Genomic DNA, 24,222 nt, shown 5'->3' on the forward strand with positions numbered 1-24,222 from the left:
GCTGATGATATCATGAGGTAGACAGCTTCCTCCCAAGATTACCATTCAAGAACCTATAGGCTTTCCTTTCCTTATTCTACGCTTACTCTTCTATGCTGTCTTCGTTTACTCTTACATTATTTACTTTTAAGACCCTTATTTTTCTCTTATTTTTATTCTTTGTACTTGTCTGGAAGGACAATTCTATGATTTGCATCTCCCAGGTCATTGCAAAAGAGGGGAAAATCACTGACTGCAAGATTTGCCATCCTAAACCTCATTCTATTCATGACTCCTGAGGCTCACTGGCCTTTCCCATAACTGGTTTTTCCAGAGTTCCTAATACCACTATAGATAGCAATAGGACTGCTACTTCAGTGATCACTGGGGTTCAACCCTTATACCCTAATTAGCATGTGACTTGCTTCAATCTTTTGACCACTGTTGTCCAAATGGCACAGTTAGCATCAAAACAATTGGGCAACACAAAAGACATTTTTATAAATACCACTACTCATGATGTCCTGTGGTCTTATACTTACTGGGACAAAATTTGCCCCCGTCAAACATATACTATAAAAAAAAAACACACCTCGTTTCACAACTATGCTGCGTAACTAAAAGACAATCTTACTTGGTTCCCTTTCTGTATGCAGTAATAGCCTTATAGAATCATGGCTTGAAAGCATAACTTAAAGTTTTCCAGGAAATGAATCTGTTAACCCATTTTTCTGCTCAAAACCCTGACAAGTTGTATATATGTGTATTAATATGCCTTAATGGCTGGCTTTTTAGGAGACAATGCACTCTTGCAATATTGACAACTCCTTTGCCCATTCATTATCAATCAGAAATGACCCATTGGACTGTCCCTCTTAATCTTCACCTTAGAACTAAATGGGAATAACTGCGAAGTGTTCATGATTCTGGCATTGCTTCTGTTGGAGGATCCCTTTTACTATGGCTAAGGGTCAGCACAAATGAACATATGATTAGAAATTTGTCAGTGATGTTAGAAAATATTGCAAAGTCTACTGCTGAGGCAATAGCACCCCAAGAAAAGTCTTTAGACTTCTTAGCTAAAGTTGTCCTAGGTAACAAGACATGCCTCATTGCCAAGCAGGGAGGAGTCTGTGTGGTGATTAATACTACTTGTTGTTCTTGGATTAACGCTTCTAGGGGTGTCGAGACACAATTACAAAAAATAGCAAAGCAAACCAACTGGCTCAAGGAAGAGAAATCTTCCTCAGTTCATTTTTGAACTATTTGATTTCAACTGGTTTGTTTCATGGGGGCCTTAGCTTCAAAGTGCATCCCAAACATTGGGCATTGTTCTCTTTATAATTATAATTAGTCTCCTTGGTGTGCTCTAACCTCCTCAGTGCCTTAAATGTGTATTCATAACTGCTAACAAATCAACAGATGATCTCACTGAGACTGGAGCAACAAAAGAAAAATGAAGCACAGGTTGACTCTTAAGAATACAAACCTGACATTGTGACCTGTGGATACTATGTATACACCCTCTCCTGAATGACTATGTGTAACTAAGAGTAGCACCTTACATTAAGTTTTGATCACACCTTTCAATAAACTTGGAGTATGGTCAAAAGTGGGGAGTTGTTATCCCAACTACACCAGGCCTCAGAAGTTATGCTAAGCTCTAGGTCGGCAATCCAAAATTTGACCAAGATTCTTTTAGTTGAAAGAGTTTAACTCTTCCAGAAATGGAAACCTAAGCTAACCAATTAGGACTTACCTACTGACCTAAATTTAGTTCTAAATTTTCCCTCAATCCCAAATTGGAAAGAAAATGTCTGTCAACCAGTCTAAAAATTCCCAGTTCCTGTGTATCTGTTGCCTATAAAACTCTTCTGTTTGCAGAAAAGAAGAGTGAGAATGGTTCTACAAGTTGAAGAATATAATTATTGTCACTGAATTGTATATGTAGAAATTGTTTAATTGATGTGTTTCTGCAGTGTATATTCTCAACAATAAGGAAAAATAAAATAAATTATGTATTCAAAAAAAAAAAACTTACCTCTTTGTACTGCTCTCCAGAGCTCCCATCTACCTTTTTTTTAACAGCTCTTTTTATTTTGTATCATCTCCAAACAGTTTCAAATTTTTTTTTTTTTTAATAGAAGTTTTCAGCAAATATATATTTTACCCATGGCTAGTTGGTGATTCTGTTTTTCCTTTTTTTTTTTTTCAATTTTATTGTGCTTTAGGTGAAAGCTTACAGTGTAAATTAGTTTCTTATTAAAAAATGTACACACAAATTGTTCTGTGACATGGGTTGCAATCCCTGAAGTGTGTCAGCACTCTCCCTTTTTCCACCCCAAGTTCCCTGTGTCCATTTATCCAGTTTTCCTGTGCCTTCTCATCTTGCTTTTGGGCAAGAGTTTCCCATTTGGTCTCAAATGCTTGATTGAACTAGGAAGTGCATTCCTCATGTGTGTTATTGTTTGTTTTATAGGCATGTCTAATCTTTGGTTGAAAGGTAGACTTCGGGAGTGGTTTCAGTTCTGAATTAGCAGAGTGTTCAGGGCCCATAGTCTTAGGGGTTCCTTCAGTGTCTGTCAGACCAGTAAATCTGGTTTTCTTTCATGAATTTGAATTTTGTTCTACATTTTTCTCCCACTCTTTCCGGGACTCTTTATTGTGATCCCTCTAAGAGCTGTTGGTGGTGGTAGCCAGACACCATCTACTACTTCTGGGCTCAGGCTGGTAGAGGCAGTGGTTCATGTGGTCCTTTAACCCTCTGGGCTAATATTTTCCTTGTGTCTTTGATTTTCCTTTCCCTTCTACTTGTGCAATGAACACTCCCCAATTCATGAATTGATAAGTAAAGTCAGTTAGCTCAAGCAAAAAGTAATGTTTTATTGAAAGTTTCTTTTAACAGGGGGCAGGCAAGAAAGAAGGAGAGAAACTTTGTGATCAATGGAGCTGCCATGTAATGCCTCTGGGAGGAGGGTAATGTTTCAGTATGTTCTAGTGCCTGATTCAGGTGAGTAGTGTTGGCTGAAAGTTGCTAAAAATCTACTGCCAACCCAAAAAAACCTCTCCCTAATTGTAGAAAAGAAAGAAAAGTTTTATTATTGGATATGCATTAAATCAAAAAAATAAACAAATAAAAATTTTCAAAAATTCAAAGAGAAAAAAAGAATGGGAGTACATGCAGCACAATTACACCTATATAAATTTCAAAAACAGGCAAAATTAATCTATGGCATTAGAAGTCAGGAGAGCACTTTCCTTTGTGGGGAGTTAGTGACTGGGAAGGGACATGAGGGGGACTTCTGGGCACTGGTAATCTATTTCTTGATCCAGGTACTGATTAAAGAAATGTTCTCACTTCGTGAAAACTCAAGCTATATGTTTATTATTTGTTCACTTACTTGTTACATATACTTCAATAAAAAAATAAACTTCTGAAAAAAAAAATGTGATGCATCACTGGCAATCTGCTAAAGAAATTGCAAAGACAGAAAGAAATCTTACCCTTTATATAGCTAAGTGGATACAACCTATACCTTCACATTTTCTAGATAAAATTGCTGATTTTCTGGTATCTTTACTATGGCAGGATACCTGAAGTTGTTAATCTCCTTGCAGAAAACTGGGAGGTAAGGGTGTGATCTTCCTCTAGTCCTTACATTTGAAAAGAGGTGGATCTCAGATCCTTGAGGAAGCATCTTTGATTTACATACTTTTCAAAGAGACCAAGGAAGAATTTACAATTCCAAGTTATCTAAAGTTAATTAAAAAAAAAAAATGGGGAAGAGAGACTCTTCCCTTATTTTCTACACTTGTTGTTAGCTGCCATCAAGTCGATTATGACTCTTGGCAACCGCACGTGTGCAGAGTAGAACTGCTCCGTAGAGTTTTCAAGACTGTGATGTTTCAAAAGCAGATCGCCAGGTCTATTTTCTGAGATGTTTTAGCTGTTGGCATCACCCAGCAACTTATGAGGCAGATGAGAACATAGAGGCTAACAGATGGTAATATACAATGTAACATTTCACTGAGTCACACCCAAGTTGTCACAGCTCCCTCCCCCGCCCCGTTTCCCCTTCATCCTTAGGGAAAATGTGGTAATTTTACATCATCACTCAAAAAGTAAAACTGCATCATTTTATATTTCCTGCACATGTTTTCATGCGCTGTTCTCCAACTGTTTTGACTGCATGTTCCGATAATGCAGCTATAAGGTGGAAGATCCTCCATAGCATGGTTCCTTGGCTGACACAGTGGGGCCCAGTGAGCTTCACCCATGAACCAATCTGAGACATGTAAGATGACTGGTATGTCAACTTTTGTGGAGTTAAAGCAGAGGTATTTTATTATTGTTTGTTACTCACAGAATAATAAGCTACTCCTTGGTTATAAATTTTTATTGACTCACATGCAATCCCTGGGTAGTGCAAACAGTTAAACACGAGACTGCTAATGGAAAGATTAGTGGTTTGAACCCACCCAGAGGTGCCCTGGAAAAAAGGCCTGGCAATCTGCTTCCAAAAGGTCATAGCCTTGAAAAAACTATGGAGCACTGTTCTACTCTGCAACACAAGAGGTTGCCATAAGTCGGAATTGACTCAAAAGCAACTAGTGTGGCTTTTTGACATTGACTCACATATCTATGAGACAAGATCTGACAATGAGGCATATTGACAGTTTCAGTTTCTCATGTATAAGAGAAATTTGTTCTATCAAACAAAAAACTTATGTTTTACAAGTTTAATAATATTCATATCAATTTTGTACAAATTTTATTCATTGAGATGTCAATTTCTCCATTACATCATTATGGGTGAATGGAGTCCCTGGCTGGTACAGATGGTTAACATGCTTGGCTGCTAACCCAATGGTTGGAGAGAGATTTGATTCCACCCAGAGGCACATTGGAAGAAAGGCCTGGCAATCTATTTCCCCAAAATCAGCCATTGAAAACACTATGAACTCTGGAGAAGCAAAGCATTATTGAAGGAAAAGAACAAAGTAGGAGGTCTCACACTACCTGACCTCAGCACCTACTGTATAGCCACAGTAGCCAGAACAGCCTGGTACTGGATGTCCATCTGTAAAAAAAATTAAACAGACCCATACCTCACACCGTACACAAAAACTAATGTAAAATCGATCAAAGACCTAAATATAAAACCTAAAACAATAAAGATCGTGAAAGAAAAAATGGAGACAACACTAGAGGTCCTACTACATCACATAAAAACCACACATAAAGGGAATATAAACCTTAACAAACAGTGCACAAACACCAGATGACAAACTACATAACTGGGAGCTCCTAAAAATTAAACACTTATGCCCATTAAAAGGCTCCACCAAAAGAGTAAAAACAGAACCTACAGACTGGGAAAAAATTTGGGGCTGTGACATATCCTACAAGGGCCTAATGTCTAAAATCTATAGAGTAAAACAACACCTCAATAACAAAAAGACAAATAATCCAATCAAAAATGGGCAAAAGATATGAACAGACACTTCACTAAAGAAGACAGGCAGCTAACAGACACATGAGGAAATGATTGCAATCATTAGCCAATAGAGAAATGCAAATCAAAACTACAATGAGATATCATCTCACCCAACATTACTGGCACTAATCAACAATACAGAAAATAACAAATGTTGGAGTGGTTGCAAAGAGACTGGAACTCTTATGTACTGCTAGTAGGAATGTAAATGGTACAACCACTATGGAAAATGATACAGTACTTCCTTAAAAAGCTAGAAACAGAAATACCACATGATCCAACAATCCCACTCCTAGGAATATATCCTAGAGAATTAAGAGCCATCACATGAATAAACATTTGCATACCCCTATTCTTGGCAGCATTATTCACTACAGCAAAAAGATGAAAACAACCCAAGTGCCCAGCAACAGGTGAATGGATAAACAAATTATGGTACACATGTAATGGAATACTACACAACAATAAAGAACAATGTTGAATCCATGAAACATCTCACAACATGGATGAATCTAGAGGTCATTATGCTTAGTGAAATAAGTCAATCACAAGAGGACAAATATTGTATGAGACCACTACTATAAGAACTCAAGAAAAGGTTTACTCACAGAAAAAAAAATATATATATATTTGATGGCTATGAAGGAGGGGAATGGTGGGGAGGTGAATACACTAACCAGACAATAGATAAGTGGTAACTTTGGTGAAGGGAAAGATGACACACAATATAGGGGAAGTCAGTACAGCTTGACAAAGGAAAAGTCATAGGAGCTTCCTAGATGCATCCAAACACCTTGAGTGACTGAGTTACTGGGGCTAAGAGTTGGGGACCATGGTCTTGGAGAATATCTAGGTGAATTGCCACAACAAAGTTTATAATGAAAATATTCTACATCTTACCTTGGTAAGTAGTGTCTGGGGTCTTAAAATCTTGTGAGGGGCTATCTGTGTCTACTGGTCCCACCTCACCTGGAGCAAGGGAGAATGAAGAAAACCCAAGACACAAGGGAAACACTAATCCAAAGGACTAATAGACCACAACTACCACAAACTCTACCAGACTGAATCCAGCACAACTAGATGGTGCCCAACTACCACCACTGACTTCTCTGACAGAGATCACAATAGAAGATCCTGGACAGAGCAGGAGAAAAATGTAGAACAAAATTCAAACTCACAAAATAAGACCAGACTTACTGGTTTGACAGAGGCTGGAGAAATCCCGATAGTATGGCCCCCAGACACCCTTTTAACTCAGTACTGAAGTCACCCTTGAATTTCACCATTTAGCCAAAGATTAAACAGGCCTGTAAAACAAACAATAACACATGTAGTTCAGTCATGTATACGAGACTAAGTAGGCACACCAGCTCAAGAGCAAAGATAAGGAGGCAGGAAGGAACAGGAAAGCTGGACGAATGCAAATGGGCCGAGAGGGGGAGAGTGTTGACACATCGCATGATTGGCAACTGATGTCACAAAACAGCATGTGTATTAATTGTTTAATGAGAAACTAATTTGCTCTGTAAACTCTCATCTAAAGCACAATTTAAAAAAATTTTGCTAAATCAAAAAGTAAAAAAAAAAAATGTGTATAAATTTTCAAATGAAAAACTAATTTGTGCTGTAAATTTTCACCTAAAATACAATTACTTAAAAAAATAAATTAGAAAATCCTATGGAGCACAGTTCTATTCTGACCCACATGGGGTCGCTTTGAGTCAGAATTGGCTTAAGGCAACAGTTTTTTTGTTTTTAAATTTTAATCTCATAATATTATCATTGAGCATTGAAGCTACCAACAGTAAATTTCCTAAAGGCAAGCAGGGGACTTGTCAACCTTGTTCCTTATTATCTCAGATCTATTACAAGCTGTTGTATATTGGGAGTGGCAGTTACATAGATAGATATGCACGTATTTAGCTATAGTTACTATATTATTGAATATCGACTTGAGCCTACTGAGATACTCATGCTTCTACATTCTATTGTTGTTGTGGAACATAATCTCTATAATACATAAGAAAATTCTGCTTTTGATCTGGTATTGCTAACATTTATATAAACCCCTTTGACAAATTTTAACCAAGTTTTCAAATCTTCTTTCTCTTCCTAAAATTTACACAGTTTCCTTAATGCCTGGTGTTTGATCCATCTACACCCCCACACTCTAACCGCATTAAGTCTTACTTTGCCCCCAGGGTCTGCAAAATCAGGCTTATTTGTAAAATATGACTAGTTGGTTATGAAGAAGATGAGAACAAATATTTTTACAATGATGTAACATTTATTTTATACTTAGACTTTTTCTTAATCCATGAGTACATAATCAAATTATTCTATTTCTTGAAACAAAGTTAACCATTTTTCAAGTAAATTATTACATATTCTTAAAATCATTTGTCTCAAGTAAGAGAGAAGAAGCCAATGAAAAAAACAGACACCACTCTGGATCAGTCCTTTTGTGTAGGAAATGGTAGATGTTATTACAAACATTCTATTATTTAATTTCCACAATATCTCCTTCAGGTAAGTTTTATTATTTTTATCTATTTTACAAATGAGAAACTCAGTCCCAAAGAAAGCAAGTGCTTAATTTGATAAGGGCCACTATGACATAGCCGTATCAAAAAAAAAATAACCAAACCCAGTGCTGTCCGGTCAGTTCTGACTGAGAGCGACCCAAGGGTTTCCAAGGTGGTAAATCTCTACAGAAATAGACTGCCAAGTTTTCGCCCCACAGAGCTGCTGGCTAGTAGTCAAGGGCTTTAACCATCAAGTGCTATATCATAACTATACAAAATTTGATCTGGTTTCAGAGGCCGGGATTTTAACCGTCCAATTACAATGTTTACACTCTAAAGTAAGGGGACATTTTATTCATGACAACTGCAATAGCATCCTGGTAATAAAGTGGCTTGGCCCCTGGATGGCACAAGCAGTTTGCACCTGACTACTAATTTAAAAGGTTGGTGGTTCAAATTCACCCAGCAGCTCCATGGAAGAAAGGCCTGGCGATCTGCTTCTGTAAAGGCTATAGCTAAGAAAACCCTATGGAGTAGTTATACTCTGTATCACATGGGATTGCCACAAGCCAGAATTGACACCACTGTAATGGGGTTTTTGTTTGTTTGTTTTTAATGGAGTGACTTAATAAATCATTATGATTTGGTTATCTACTCTTGCATCCTTTATGGCTTCACGAATTCGGCATATCAGTCTACATTTTGTGGCAGCTAAGGTTTTCTCTAAGATGCTCCAGGTTCCTCCTGCAGCTCAGCATCTCCTGGGCTCTCACTCCCACCCCACATCCTTGAGAGTCAGGCTGCTGCCTTCTCCCTGGGGACGTGGTGCAGATAATACAGACTGGCACTAATCCTGGCCCGGCCATTCATTATAAGCTTTGGGACCACGGGGAAAAACTCAGTTTATAAACTCTTTTAGCCTCCTGATGGAGCCCTGGTGGCGCAGTGGTTAAAGCAAAAGGTCAGTGGTTCAAAACCATCCACGGCTCCATGGAAGAAAGATGTGGCAGTCTGCTTTCATAAAGATTTATAGCCTTGGAAACCCTATGAGGTCGCTAAGAGTCGCAATCGACTCAATGGCAGTGGGTTTGGTTTGGGTTTGGTTTAGCCTCCTGATATAAATTCTCTTTTTTATACTTGTAAATGTTACCTGGAATAATGTTTATGTATGTGTGTCTTAGTCATCTAGTGCTGCTATAACAGAAATACCACAAGTGGATGGCTCTAACAAACAAGTTTATTTCCTCACAGTAAAGCAGGCAAAAAGTCCAAATTCAGGGCACCAGCTCCAGGGGAAGGCTTTCTCTCTCTGTTGACCCTCTCATCAATCTTCCCCTGGACTAGGAGCTTCTTGGTGCAGGGAACCCAGGTACAAAGGATGCACTCTGCTTCTGGCACTGCTTTCTTGGTGGTATGAGGTCCCCCCTCTCCGCTGACTTCCCTTTCCTTTTTATCTTTTGAAAGATAAAAGGTGGTGCAGGCCACACCCCAGGAAAAGCCCCTTGACATTGGGTCAGGGATGTGACCTTAGTAAGGGTGTTACAATCCCATCCTAATCCTCTTTAACATAAAATTACAATTACAAAATGAAGGACAACCACACAATACTGGGAATCATGGCCTAACCAAGTCGACACATATTTTGGGGGGACACAATTCAATCCATGGGAGTGTGCTAGGTTTATACTCATGATTATACGTTATATATACTTTTTTAGCTGTGTGTATATATGCATATATGTGAGTGTGTATATGTATACAGTGAAACCTGAGAGCTGGAACTCGACGGGATTGTCTCATTTTTCCAGGTCTCGCAAGTTTTCTGCTTTGACAGGTGCAGTCTTCCTACTTTCCTATTGCTCATTTCAGTGGAAAATATTTGAGTTTTCCTTCTCTGACAGGTTTTTGCTTCACACAGATTCCACCTTCCACAGGTTTTACTGTAAATCAGTCCCAAGCCAGGCACTTTCATTTTCATCCAGCGTGGCCAAGAGACTACCCCTTTCTCTGCAGCTCTGAGAATCTTGATGTGGGCTCTGTGTAGTCATAGTGCCTGTGCTACTTTATAATGCATACTTCTCTAAAAACAGTTTGTCTTTGCTATCCTAAGTAGGTCTATTCCTCATCCTGAGTTTGAAATGATAAAAAAGAATAGAAGTGCATGGGATGGCAAATGGAGTGATATACTCACATGTTTCACCTCAAGGAAAAGGCCTGAACAGCAAAAAGCTATCCCTCAGAAGGACTGCTGAGCCTCATCAGGGCCCTGGCTATTGCACAGAGTATGGAAACTCATACTATCTGCATCAGGGTTTTTCACCTTTGGACCTGGAAAATTAGACTTCATAGAGCCAGCTCTTGCTCTCTTGAAGTGAAAATACTTGTTCTCCAGGACATTGGAACAGCTTACATTTTTTCAGAAAAATGAGAGCAAATATTTATTCTTATAAACAAGACTTTCAGATAAATGCTTTACATTTAATAAAATTTAGCTTTCTTAAAATGATCCTAAGAATTAGGTAAAACTTTTAATACCAAATTTTATTTTAGGAAAATGAGACCAAGAGATGTTAAGTAACTCATTCAAAGTTACACAGCTTGTAAGTGAAGAGACAAGACTTGGACCCAGAAGCTCTGGGTATCAAGAATCCACTCTTGGTAAATACATTATCTATGTGCTTCCTGCTTAGCTCCCTGATGAATATGGTGTGTCACTGGGAAACCTACAGACTCCGAAGGGTTCATTATTTAGGACAGATGTACTGTCCTAGATAATATGAACAAGAGTTGACAGGTTTTCTTTGTCAATTGTGTTAAGTGGCAGGGGAAATGAGGCAGAAAAGAGATGGTAGAGAAATTACAGGAATACGGCTCTTTCTCTAGGAGGGATTAGATGTCTTTCTCTCAGAAATGCAACAAATGAGCGTTCTCTGCAAATGATATTAGGAAGAATATGACACAAGGCATCACTACACGCTGTGAAGACTGAAAGATATCCTGTAGAAAAGAACGGAAGAGACACTCAGAATGCCGGAGATGAGCTCAGGTGCAGGAGCTGAGCCCCTGAACAAGGAACTATGCAGAAGTGTGTGAGGGAATAAGAAGGTTCAGGAGCTCGGGGGGCACAGGGTCATGGGGGCTGGGCAGTTACAAGGATTGAAATATGGAGAAACACGCTGAGAAAAGCAACACTGAGAAAACTTGTAGATGAGTGACCCATGGTTTGTGACATTGAAAAATGACACAGTACCTGCCTCATAGTCTAGGAAAACCCCAACCCGATGAGGAGGCGCAGCCATGAAGAGAGTCCAAACCTGGGGATCCAAGGAGGAAGAGTCCTCAAAGGCATTATATTCAAATTGATTCCGTAACCCTATAACCCAGTAGCCATGTTGAGGTCTGTATCTGGAGTACACATCTTGAAGATTTGCATTTGAGCCTAAACGAAACCAAGAACCCCAATTTTCCCTGGGGTCACTTGTTCTACAGCATACCCCCAGTATCCAGGCTGTCTTCCTGGACACATCCACCTCCCAGTAATGTTTACCTGAGAAGAAATATTGGCAGCCCAAGACACCAAAAGCAGAAAAATCACACTGATAGGAATTGTTAAAGTTCAAAATGTGCACAACTCGCACTTGTCTCTGATCCACAGAAATGACAACATTCGAAGAAGCACGGACTGGATTCAGTGTCACATCCACTGTAGGAAAAATTACAGGGTCAGGTGAAGGACACGGGGTAGATGAGTCTTTGAAATATCGTAAGAAATACTGGGAATTAACTGGGAGGAGCTTGTGTTGGTGGCTCAGAGACAGGCAGAACACTTAAAAACGTATGTTTGGGGATGCGTGTGTGGGGAAAAACACATGGGGCTCAGATCATGGGACTTAATTGTAACCACAGCTTCTCAAAAGGGATAAGAACATGGTGATTTGAAGACCCTGTAAATTCTTCTTACCCCAACAGCACTGGACATCTGTCAGCTCTGAAATGACAAAAGTTTCAAGGATGTTGATTAGAAGTATAGGAGTCAGTGCTGATACCTATCTCCTCTCTAGAGCAGTGGCAGGGAAGGGGAGTAATGTGAGGCTGTAAACTGGTGAATGAGAGGATGAACCAGTCACCTCGCCATTCACCCTTAGATACGACCACATTTTCTTTAGCACAAGATATGCCTCCTTCTCTGGCCTTCTTCCCCCCAGGCCATCCTCTCCTAGAAACTGTACCCTTTCCCTTAGGTAGCCCCTGACATCACAAAAGTCCCACACTACACCCTTACCCAAGTTCTGCTCACCTCTAAATGTTTGCAGGATGCCCTTCAGATCTGGCGCTCGGAACACATTCTTCAGTTTCTTGGAAGCGATGTTCGGCTTCTTCAAGGTCCAGATCTCACTTCTAAGGATGATAAAAATTGACCCCCAACTCCTCTGACCTTCTGTCTCTACAGCACCACTGCATCCCTCACCTTTCACCCCACTGATGCATTTTAACCCCCTTCCTGAGGAGCCAGAGAATGGGAGAGGGGAGACTACTAACACTAGAGCCAAAAGACTTGTGCTCATGTCTACTTTCCCACTTACCCTCTGTGCGACTATGGGAAGGTCTTCACTTCAAAGAGGCTCTCATTCCTTCCTCTAAAATGGAACAACTAACCCTCCACTCTCTACCTCTAAAAAATAGTATAAAATTAGGTGAAATAATGGTGCCTATTTTTTTTTAATAAAAGGTATTTGATGCCTCTAAAGAAAGTATAGGATATGTGCAAAAGAGGTGGCCATTTCAGTGGGCCCACCAGGGAGAGTCCAGAGATGTGGATTTCCAGGCAGATGATCAGTAGGGAGGCTGAAGAATCTGGTTACGGGGAGGTTGAGAAATATCAAGTTTGAGGTTCCTATATTGAAAGGCTCAAGGGTCTCCAAAGCCTGTTACTCCAATATGGAGGCCCAGGGAAAAACATCTGAGGTCTCAAATTCTCTGATGAACCATTACAAACATTTGGAAAAGGAGAAATTATGACCACTAAATTCATTGCTGTTGTTAGTTGCCATTGAGTTGGCTCCAATTCATGGTGACCTCATGCACAATGTAAAAAAAAAAAAAAAAACCCTGCCTGGTCCTGTACCACCCCGTGATTGTTTGCGGATCAGAAGGGTTTTCACTGACTGGGTTTTGGCAGTAGACCACCAGGCCTCTCCTCCTAGTCTGTCTTAGTCTGAAAGCTCCTCTGAAACCTCCCCGGCATCATAGCAACATGCACTCCTCCAATGTCAGACAGGTGGTGGCTGCCCGTGAGGATCATTGGCCGGGATCACACATGGGAGGCAAGGATTCTACCACTAAGTCATCAATGGCTTATCTCTGAATTTCACATATTTGGGAAGACCTTGATCCTGCCAGGTAGGTGGGCAACTTTAGACACAAGAACACCATTTTTCATATCGGATGCTGAAGTGTTTGAATAAGAAGAAATTAATTATTGGCACCAACACCAAACCCAATATTCTCCAAGACTTTAGTTTTTTGAAACCTAAAGAAAACACCTATAAAGACCTTGCTTCTTCTATCCTCAGGGATATAATAGTCCCTTTGGACAATCTGGGGACCTGGCAGAGAAGAAGACAGAACCCTTCTTGAGATAAGACAAGCGCCTATGAAATACAGAAATCAGAGCTAAGGAGAGACAGAGGTGTGAATGAAATTAGTGCAGCTGTGGGGCTCTGATACTGCAACCTCTTATCCTTAACGTCCCTCTTGGGCCTAACTCTATGACCTCCACCACCCAAATTTCCTACCATTGGAAATCCCCATCTGTGGTCAACAATTTGAGACAATGCAATACTCAAATTCTCCAGCCCTGTGATTTTTTTTTTTTTTTTTTTTAATTCTGATTGACCTCAAGGTAGCTCTCATGGCTACTATCCACTCTCCACACAAAAAAGGATCATCCCTGGTCTCCCACACATACCTTTTCACGAAGTCAATCATAACCTGGGGAGAAGAAGGAAAACATGAATCAAGGATAGGGTTGCAATATTTAGCAAATAAAAATACCGAATGGCTAGTTAAATTTGAATTTTGGATAAAAACAGCTTTTTCTTTTATCAGTGCGAGTATGACCCCTAGTGGTGTAGTGGTTAAGAGTTAATCAGCAGTTCAAATCCACCAGGTGCTGCTTGGAAACTATGGGGCAGTTCTACTATGTCCTATAGGGTCACTATGAGTGGGAATTGACCCAACAATGGGTTCCCCCCCCCAGAGATAATTCAATGACAACTAACAACAACAACAACAGGACCCCTGCAATATTTAAGATACACTTATGCTAAAAAAGTACACGCTGTTGAATCTGAAATTCAAATGTAACTGTGTACCCTTTATCTGGCAACCCTAGATGGAGTGATAGGCACTCCATCTTACAATGTTTTACCCACCTTCTACATCAAACACCCACCAGCCCTTGATATGGTGAGAATAGATAGATAGTCACAGTGTACTGGGAAAAATGTAAGAATAAAACCCAGGCAGAACTTCCCAGAGAACTCATGTGAGTGTGTTAGGTCCCCTAAAATATATATATAAATAAATAAACATACAAAAACAGCTTTAACCCTCAGAAGAATAGGAAGATGCTTCAAGTATCTGGAGATGAGATCTATTTAAAAGGAAGAGAAGAGGCCTCCTATTTGTTTTTTGAAAATGCATATGGTTCCCCAGAAGCTTAACCTCATTAATTCATTGTACTTTCATTTATTCTATAGGCATTTAAAGGGAAAATGTGCCATAATGTGATATATCCAGATAATGGAAAGGTACTCAGCAATAAAAGGAAAAAAAGGAAAAAACTGCCGATACATGCTACAATATGAATCAACCTCAAAATATTACGCTAAGTGAAATCCAGATGCAAAGGACCACATGTTTATACTAAAACGTGTGGAAATGGTAAATCTATATAGACAGAAAGCAGCTGGGTGGATACCAGGGGGTAGGGGTAGGAACAAGTATTGACTGCAAACGGGCATGAGGAATGCTTCTGAAGTGATGGAAATATTCTAAAGAAGAATTTGTTCATAGTTTAATAATACATTTACTAAGAATTCTTAAATTGTACACTCACAATAAGTGAATTTTATGGTATGTAAATTATACCTCAAAAAATCTGTTTAAAAAAAAAAGCTAAGGAAAAGATCCATTAGATGGAAATGAAATTATTGTTCAATTAGCAATAGAAGGAACAGAGAGTGGCAAAAGACAAGCAAACAAAATCTGAAGTTTCCTGAATTTCTAAACACATTTCCTGGCTGTAAATCATAGTCATAATATTAATGCCACAAAAAAAAAAAAAAAATTTAACTTTCACACTGTCTAGTTCCTCCATTAAGTTTTATAAGTTTGTCCATACATTTTTCTCCCCCCAGAAAAAACCCAGCGGAGTCGAGTCGATTCCAACTCATACGTTCTTCCCCAGCCAACACAAACACATGAACACACACACACATGCACATATACAAATTGCTTGCTCAGGTATTATACAGCCTAGCCTTACATTTGCCACTCCTCAGAGGGAAAAAATTAAACATATTAAAAATTATGTGTATGCATACATATGCATATATATAACAGGTTTTATTGTAATATGAATATACATAAAATCATACCATTGTGACAACTGTACTAAAAATGAGGCAAGGTGGGCAAGACCTACCTTTTTCTCCAACTGCAGAGCAAGGATCCTAACTGGAAAGGGATCCAGGTTTCATGTCCCCACATTTCCATTCCTTGTCACCAGCCACTTTCATGACGCTTCCTCTCTCTGACCCTAACCCCCTGCCAGTAGCCTGGCATTAGGACACAAGCTAGAAGGCAGCTATCCTTCTTCATCGACTGCCCATGCAGACTTTCCCTGGCCACCAGTCACCCCGAGCTGCATCTACACAAATCAGCTGTCCTGCCAGCCCTTGCTGGCTCATTGCCTCCTGTGGCCTCATTAATTCTCTAGAATGGCTCACAAAATTCACAGAAACTATTACCTATACTTAAGGGAGCCCTGATGGTGCAGTGGTTAAGTGCTCAGCTGCTAACTGAAAGGTCAGGGGTTCAAACCCACCAGCTGCACCACTGGAGAAAGATGTGGCAGTCTGCTTCAGTAAAGATTGCAACCTTGGAAACCCTATGTGGTAGTCCTAGTTTGTCCTACAGGGCTGCTATGAGTCAGATTGATTCAACGGTACACAACAATTACCTATACCTACAGTTGCCTATTTATTGTAACTAGAAAGGACATAAGGAAAGAAGCGCTCGGGGAAGGTCAGGAAGAAGTCATAACACAAGGCTTCCATTGTCCCAGGGATGTGCCAGACACTCTCTCTTGCACGCTGTTCTCGCCTATCCCGGACACCTCAAAAAGAGGAAGCTCCAAGGTCCAAGGTGCTTTAGTTATTGGGACATCATGCATATCAATCCAATTAATGAATATGCATGACTGACTACATCATGCCCCTCCCTTCCTGAGTGGGCTTGTGTAGCCCCCTACTTACTTATACACATTTAAGTGTAGCCCGGTGGACCAGTTAAGAGCTTGCTACTAACCCAAAGGTTGGAGGTTTGAACCCACCCAGCTATCTGCTCCCAGAAAGATTGCTGTTGTTGTTGTTAAGTGCCATTGAATTGGTTCTAACTCATAGCAACACTATGTACAAAAGAATGAAATATCGCCAGGTCCTGTGCCATCCTCACAATCATTGCTATGTTTGAGCCCATTGTTGTAGCCATCTCATTGAAGCTCTTTCTCTTTTTTACTGATCCTCTACTTTACCAAGTGTAGAGGATTTCATTTTACTTGGATCCATGATCAACACCCATGTAAGCATCAATCGAGAAATCAAACGACATACTGCATTGGTCCAATCTGCTGCAAAAGATCTCTTTAAAGTGTTAAAAAAGCAGAGATGTCACTTTGAGGATGAAGGTGCTCCTGACCCCAGCCATGGTATTTTTAATCCCCTCATATGCGTGTAAAAGCTGGACAATAAATAAGGAAGACCAAAGAACTGATGCCTTTGAATAGTGGTGTTGGTGAAGGGTACTGAATACATACCACAGACTGCCAGAGGAACAAACCAATTTGTCTTGGAAGAAGTACAGCCAAAATGGTCCTTAGGCGTGAGGATGGCAAGACTTTGTCTCACATGCTTTGAACCCATAAAGATTTCAGCCTAGAAAAACCTGTGGGGCAATTCTACTCTGTCGCATAGGGTCACTATGAGTCCGAATCGACTTTACAACCCGTAGCAACAAGTGTAGACTGGCTATTTTAGAAGGACAAAGAGCACCTTAAGTGCTCAAGCTATTTTCAGAAACTATATACAAAACGTCAGACTGAATTCTTTGTCCCACAATTATCAAAGAAGTTATGTTTTTCTTTCTAAAATTTTCCCAAAACTAATGTGTACGTGTTTGCCTGTGACTAAGCCTAGTGAAGAGAAGTCTGACAAACACTCAACACTAGGTCACAGATAACAGCAACATATAGAATAAATCTATATGAGGTATGGATACAGTGAAACTCCAGGATCAAATTTTTACTCTGCCCTTCAAAAATTAACAATAATGGATACTTTTCCTTGCCATTCATACACTGAATTACCCCCATCACACCTGAAATGAACGACAAGGAAGGGATACTGCAGGGCCGAAGGAATTTCTTAATGCCACTACCAGGAAGAAAGCCCAGGGACCCAGTAAGGAAGGAAACTTGGTCTCTGTTTTTCCCGAATCTCACATGTAGGAGCTCCATTCCAAGTCTTACTTGCAGCATCTCTACTGATGACCCCTGCATCCGACGCTCCACATCTGAGATGAGCTCCCTCAGTTCCTGGTCCTGCTGGATCAGCTGGTATTTAGCTGCTGCCAGGCTATCCTTTCACGTCTTCTTCCTCCAGCTTGTGCAGCTCCCTCTTCTTCTCATTGTCCAGGATGGCATGCAAGTCATTAAAACCTGCCAGAATCCTTTGTCTCTCAGCCTGTGTCTGATGCTTTGGAAACAGGGAAGAGAAAGAGGCAGTCAGTTGTCAGTTTGGTTGAGGATCTACTTTGCAAGGTGCTGGGAGCCAGGATAAGAACTATTTTCTTCAGGGAGTTCTCACAAGGAGGGGAGGTGAAAGCCACAGAGCAATTCCAGGGGAAGCTGTTTGTTTCTACAATTTTTTCTTGACCTCGTTCCAAAACAATATCCTCGAGCCTGCTTTATTAAGGTACACCGAGAGCCAAAATGTAACACTTTGATGAGGCTTGAATTGCAGATACCTGTCCTGGACACTCATGCTTATCTATGCATTAAAACACTCTTCCCCAACCCCCATGTTTAATCCCAAAGCTGGGAACCTGGACCTTTGCCCAACATCTTTCCTGCACATATCAGAGCCTCAAACCTGATGAAGGAATGGGACAGAAGATTCATAAGCCATTTTCACAATTGTTTCCCTCATAGTCTTCATCTCCAAATATTTTATTTCACTTGTGATATGTCCACTCTCCAGCCCCCCACCTCCAACAGGGGAGGAATGAAGGACTAATCAAATAGCTTCTGTACTCATTAATTCTAAACGAGCAAAAAGGAAGGAGCCTCTTGTGACTAGAACTCAAGCTGCTGCCCAGATTCATGTCTCAGAACTCCCTCAGGAAGCGTTTCCTCTTACCTTCCAAGAAGCTCTCTCTTCTGTAATCTGAGCTTCCAAATTCTTGGCTTCCTGCTGCTCCTTCCTCACTCAGCCTTATGAGAGTCTTCTGGAGCTTCTCCTGTGAGAACAGAATCACACCACTGCTTTCTCAGCACCTGAACAGATGATACATTGGTGCAGAAATCAGGCTGATCTCAGAAGAGACCAGAGTTTACAGAAACTGTGAGATTGGCCATTAGAATCTATGACTCAGACAAAAATCTGAGGAGGTGAATGTGTTCTTTATTCCTGAGTAGTGGAAGTCACTATCTCCTCATCGAGAGTAGCCCTGATTCTCCACTGAGTTTATGTTAATGGTGGTGGGATGACTTGGAAAAGGATGGCAAGACCGGTGGCACAACTTAAAGAATGTAATCGCTGTCATTGAATTATACATGAAGAAATTGCTGAGATGGCATGTTTTGTTATGTATCTTTTCAGTTATTTAAAAAAAAAAGAGTAATCTGATTCTCTTTTGTCCTAGAGGAAGAATTAATCCTGCAGCAAGGAAAATCCTTTCTTCTCATTGACTTCCTTCCCCACATCTGACCAACCATGTCCTCTAGTAGTTCTTCTGCTCAGAAAGGCAAGAAGAATTTATTTTGGGAAGCAATTCTCTACTCATTCAACAAAAAGAAAACAAAACAAAGCAAAACAAGTTTCTCTTCTCTTGGCTAAGTGTCTGCAGCCTAGGCTAATCTTTTATGTAAATAGAAGACATGCACAGAAATGTCCTCCAGGCCTTGATTAGAGTATGGGAAGCTATCACAGGACTTAATTCTATGGTGAAAAAGTGAGGAAAGAAGAAAGTGGAGATTTCTGAGTGCCACCTTCTTCCCTGTCTTTCTCTACCCTGAGCCCTACCTGACATTTCTTGGCCATCTCCTCTACAAGGAGCATTTGGTGACCACAGTGCTCCTGAGACCTCACACAAAGCCAGCAGATGGCCTTCTCATCATTTTTACAGAACAACAGAAGTTTTTCTCCATGGTACACACAGAGACCACTTGTTTGCCCCTCCTGTGGGCTCAACTTGGCCTCCCTGAATCTCTTCACTATGTTGGCCAGATGATGATTAGGCCATAGATTCCCAGGCTGGTAGCTGGCATGGCACACAGGACAGCTTTTTTCCCCTCCTGGCCTGATGGTCAGTGACTCCTCATTCTTCGCAGTGATGCAGGCTTGGCAAAAGCTATGTCCACAGCCTAGGCTCAGGGGTTCCGTGAGGAGCTCCAGGCAGATGGGGCAGGTCACCTCCTTCTGTATGTCTGCCCGGACTGAAGCCATTTCGCTGCTTTCCTAGCCTCTCCCAGTCCTGGCTCCTGAGTCTCTTCTTGCTCACAAACACCTGCAGGGCTGGGAATGTAAAAGTGGGCACTGTAAGGAATGTAGGGATTAAAAGGATACTGATTGTACAGAGATTTAGGACAGGACAAAATAATATAATGAAGAAACATAAAGAGACAAGAAGAGTAGGACAGTGACAGAATGAAAGGGCTTCTTCTAATAATTTCAAACACTTTACTCTCAGTTTATGTCACATGACAAATTCCACCCTTATCAGGGCAATGATTGCTATTTTCTCTTCCACTGGACAGAAGGGCAAACTGAGGTCCTACAGATCAGGAGCCTTGTGTAACCCACTTGCCTTTTCTTCCTGATCTCAAAACACTGGTTTTATGTTATATACACTAAACCCACCACTACCCCGCCTCCTTTTGCACTTGCTCTTCTCTCTGCAGGAAGTGATTCAACCCCTGATATGCGTATGATTCATTCTTTTTTTTAAGAGCTTTACTGAATTGTAATTCACATCCCATCAAATGGACTTATTTTAAGTGTACGATTCAATTAGTAAATTTATGGAGCTGCATAACCATCACCACAATCCAAAGGTAGAATGTTTCTATCACCAGAACACAAAACTGGTGCCAATTAGCAGTTCACTCCCCATTCTGACCTCTGGCCCCAGACAATCATTAATTTCCTTTGCATCTTTATAGATTTAAATTTTATAGAATTTTTGATCAATTCATAAAAATAAAATCATAATATGTGGTCTTTTGCATCTGCTTTCTTTCACTTAGCCTACTGTTTCTGAGGCTCATCCAGCCTGTCTTTCTTTCCTATACCAAAAAACCATGCTCAGGGTTAAAAGCACCAAACCCACAGCTGCCTGTAGGTTTTTGCACTTAGCTTTTCTCTCTTCATGGAATGATACACCACCCAATACTTGCACAACTCGTGTTTATACTTCATTCAACTTTCTCCTCACACGACCTGTGGTGGCTAACTTACACCCACAACCAACCACCACTCATTATACATTTGCCATCGTTCACCACTCATTATACATTTGCCATCGTCCTCTTACTTTCACTGTGTAACATATGACACCTTTGGTTCAAGTTGTGCCCCCTCCCCCTAAAACGTAATCCACTCATAGACCAGGTACTTTAGTTCGCTGGGAAGAGATTTTCTGCTGGCCTCTGACAAAAAAGACTATTCTGGCTCCCTTTGGCTTGGAAAGAAAAGGAAGGAGATGAGTGTGGTTACAGCCTGGAGAAATAATGGTCCCTACAAGGAGCCCTTGGTGGCGCAGTGATTAAGAAGTATGGGTTGCTTACCAAAAATTTGACAGTTTGAGTCTACCAGCTGCTGCTTGGAAACCTTATAGAGCAGTTCTACTCTGTCATGTGTGGTCACTATGAGTCAGAATTGACTCAATGGCAATGGGAACAGGAAAAAAACAAGCCCCTTTGCTTTTCCAAACCCCTCTTCATTAAAGGCTGCCCATCCCCCAGATTCGACCCCTGCAGGAAGCCAGCAAACTGGCTCTATTTTTTCAATTCAGAGCAGCTTCCAGACCCTAAATCAAACTCAGCCAAGCATAATCAACCTTTTTCCCTTGAAGTCTCCCAATCTCTGCCCCTACAAACTACCTCACACACCTTCAGGTTCAAGCAGAAAAGCTGTGACTCCATGTGGAAGAATGGAGGCAGGTCAGGGACAAGATGGTCTAGATTTACTCACCAAACCAGGGACTTAATGCTCACAAAGTAGAGAAATGAAAGTTAAATTATTGAAAACAGGAAGCTGAAGTGAAACTTTAGAGGGAAGCCACTCCCCAGGGGCCTGAAGGAGGGGTTAGACTTTAACACTTTCTGGTACATGGGCAGCTAGGAGCCCAGTTGCTACATTTTTTATTCCTATCCGAGCTGTGGGGAAAACCTGGTGGGATAGTGGTTAAGTGCTACGGTTGCTAACCAAAGGGTTGGCAGTTTGAATCCGCCAGGCGCTCCTTGGAAACCCTATGGGGCAGTTCTACTCAGTCCTATAGGGTCGCTATGAGTCGGAGTCGACTCCATGGCACTGGGCTTTATCCTAGCTGTACTCTGGCAAAAATATTTGAATAAGAAGAATGTAAATCACAATTATATCATCCCCACAGTTTGCCTGAGAACTCAGAATGTCAATTCTTTGTATTCTTAGATATTCTATATTCAGGCTGTCCAAGTCACTAAGGGTAAAATATTGATCCAGAAAGGCTTGGCACCTGACCACTTATAACACAGTCTCCCGGAGAAGATAATCAATTAAAAAAAAAAAAAATTAGGCTATAATATCTATGAATTTTACAAGTCCATCTGTTAATTAACAAGTTTCTGTTCCTTATTTTGGCAGGTCGGAAGAGGAAGCATTTCATAGACTACTAGAGGTTCAATTTAATCCTTGTCATGCAAGCCAGCAACTCATAATGCAGGTAAGGACATAGCAGTTAATAGACGGTGCTGTTTAAGTGTAATTTTTCACTGAGTCACACTCACACCTACAAGGCTTTTTTTTTTTTTCTTTTCATCCTTAGGAAAAAGTTTGGTATGTACACCATCATTCAAAAAATAGAAGTGAATCACTTTACATTGCTTGCACATGTTTTTGTGCCCTGAGTCTACCTTGCTCTTGCTCTGACTGCATACGCCAATGGTGCAGCTACAAGATGGAAGAGGCTGCACAACACGGGTCTCTGACTGACAGGGTGGGACCAGGAATCCTCCCACTTTAACTGACGTGAGAGTGATAGAAGGTACTGAGAAATCAATTTTTATAATATTAAAGCATTATAATATTTTGGTATTGTTTATTACCCACAGAAAAACCAGCTAATCCTAGCTTAAAGAATTTTTTGACTCATATCTATGAGTCAGGAACTTATAACCATATTGGAATAATTGCTATAGTTTTATTTTGTATAGGTGAAGTTCATTCTACCAGTTAAGAAACTCATGTTGTTCAAGTTTAGTGATCTTCATCTCAATGTTGTTCAAACTGTTTTTGTTGTTATTGTTGTACTTTAGATGAAGTTTACCGAGAAAATTAGTTTCTCATTAAACAATTAATATACATATTGATTTATGGCATTGGTTGCTAACCCTACGACGTGTCCACACTTGCCCCTCTTGACCCTGGGTTCCCCATTACCACATTTCCTGTCCCCTCCTGCCTTCTAGTCCTTGCCCCTGGGCTAGTGTGCCCTTTTGGTATTGTTTTATTTTATGAGCCTGTCTAATCTTTGAATGAAGGGTGAACCTCAGAAGTGACTTCATTACTGAGCTAAAAGGGTGTCTGGGGGCCATACTTTAGGGGTTTCTCCAGTCTCTGTCAGGCCAGTGAGTGTGGTCTTTTTGGGGGGCAGGGGCAGGGGCAGGGAGTTAGAATTTTGTTCTACATTTTTCTCCAGCTCTGTCTGGGACCCTGTATTGTGATCCCTGTCAGAGTAGTCAGTGGTGGTAGGGTAGACAAGCACCATCTAGTTTTGTTGGACTCGGTCCAGTGGAGGCTGTGGTGCTTGTGGTCCATTAGTCCTTTGGACTAATCTTTCCCTTGTGTCTTTGGTTTTCTTCTAGAATATAGAACATTTTCTTCATAAACTGTGTTATGCCAATTGAGCTAGATGTTCCCTGAGACCATAAAACCCAAAATTATAGCTGGAGCAAAACATAAACCCAAATTAAAAAAAATGTTTTTCTGAATCTCATCCAAAATAAAAAACCATTATTTTCTTAGCTCTGCTGTTTTTCATTCAACAATAATTTTTAAGTTGTAAACAAGACCACTGGACCATTTGTTTGATTTGCATCTGGCACCCATGTATGCCGAATGTTTCTCTGGCATATGGCTGGTAAGGGCACAATTCATTGATTCAGCAAGCAACGTTGTGCAGTTGCAGCTATAGGCGATGACTGCTGCTACCCAGGATATGATTCACAGGACAGTCAGAGCTCACGGTTTCCACTCCGTGCTTGACCCCTCTCACAGTAATGCAAGCTGTGCCTACCAAGAATGTGAGAAACACTCCGCAGTTGAGAACACTTGCAGTTAGAAATCTGAAGAAGCTGGTTAAACTGCATCAAGTTCTGAACAGAGTTTCATTTGAATGGAAGTTTGCCAAGTGAGCAAACATTTAAATACACATTATTCACATTTTTTAAGTGTGATATT

The 24,222-nt window shown here is 40.6% G+C and overlaps 1 pseudogene; it reads right to left on the bottom strand.

Annotated features, from left to right (window-relative positions):
- Nucleotides 1–442: 442 nt before the first annotated feature.
- Nucleotides 443–22,296, bottom strand: LOC135231716 (E3 ubiquitin-protein ligase TRIM22-like; annotated as a pseudogene).
- Nucleotides 22,297–24,222: the final 1,926 nt, after the last annotated feature.

This window comes from Loxodonta africana, chromosome 7 (assembly GCF_030014295.1).
Source record: "Loxodonta africana isolate mLoxAfr1 chromosome 7, mLoxAfr1.hap2, whole genome shotgun sequence".
Lineage (NCBI taxonomy): Eukaryota > Metazoa > Chordata > Mammalia > Proboscidea > Elephantidae > Loxodonta > Loxodonta africana.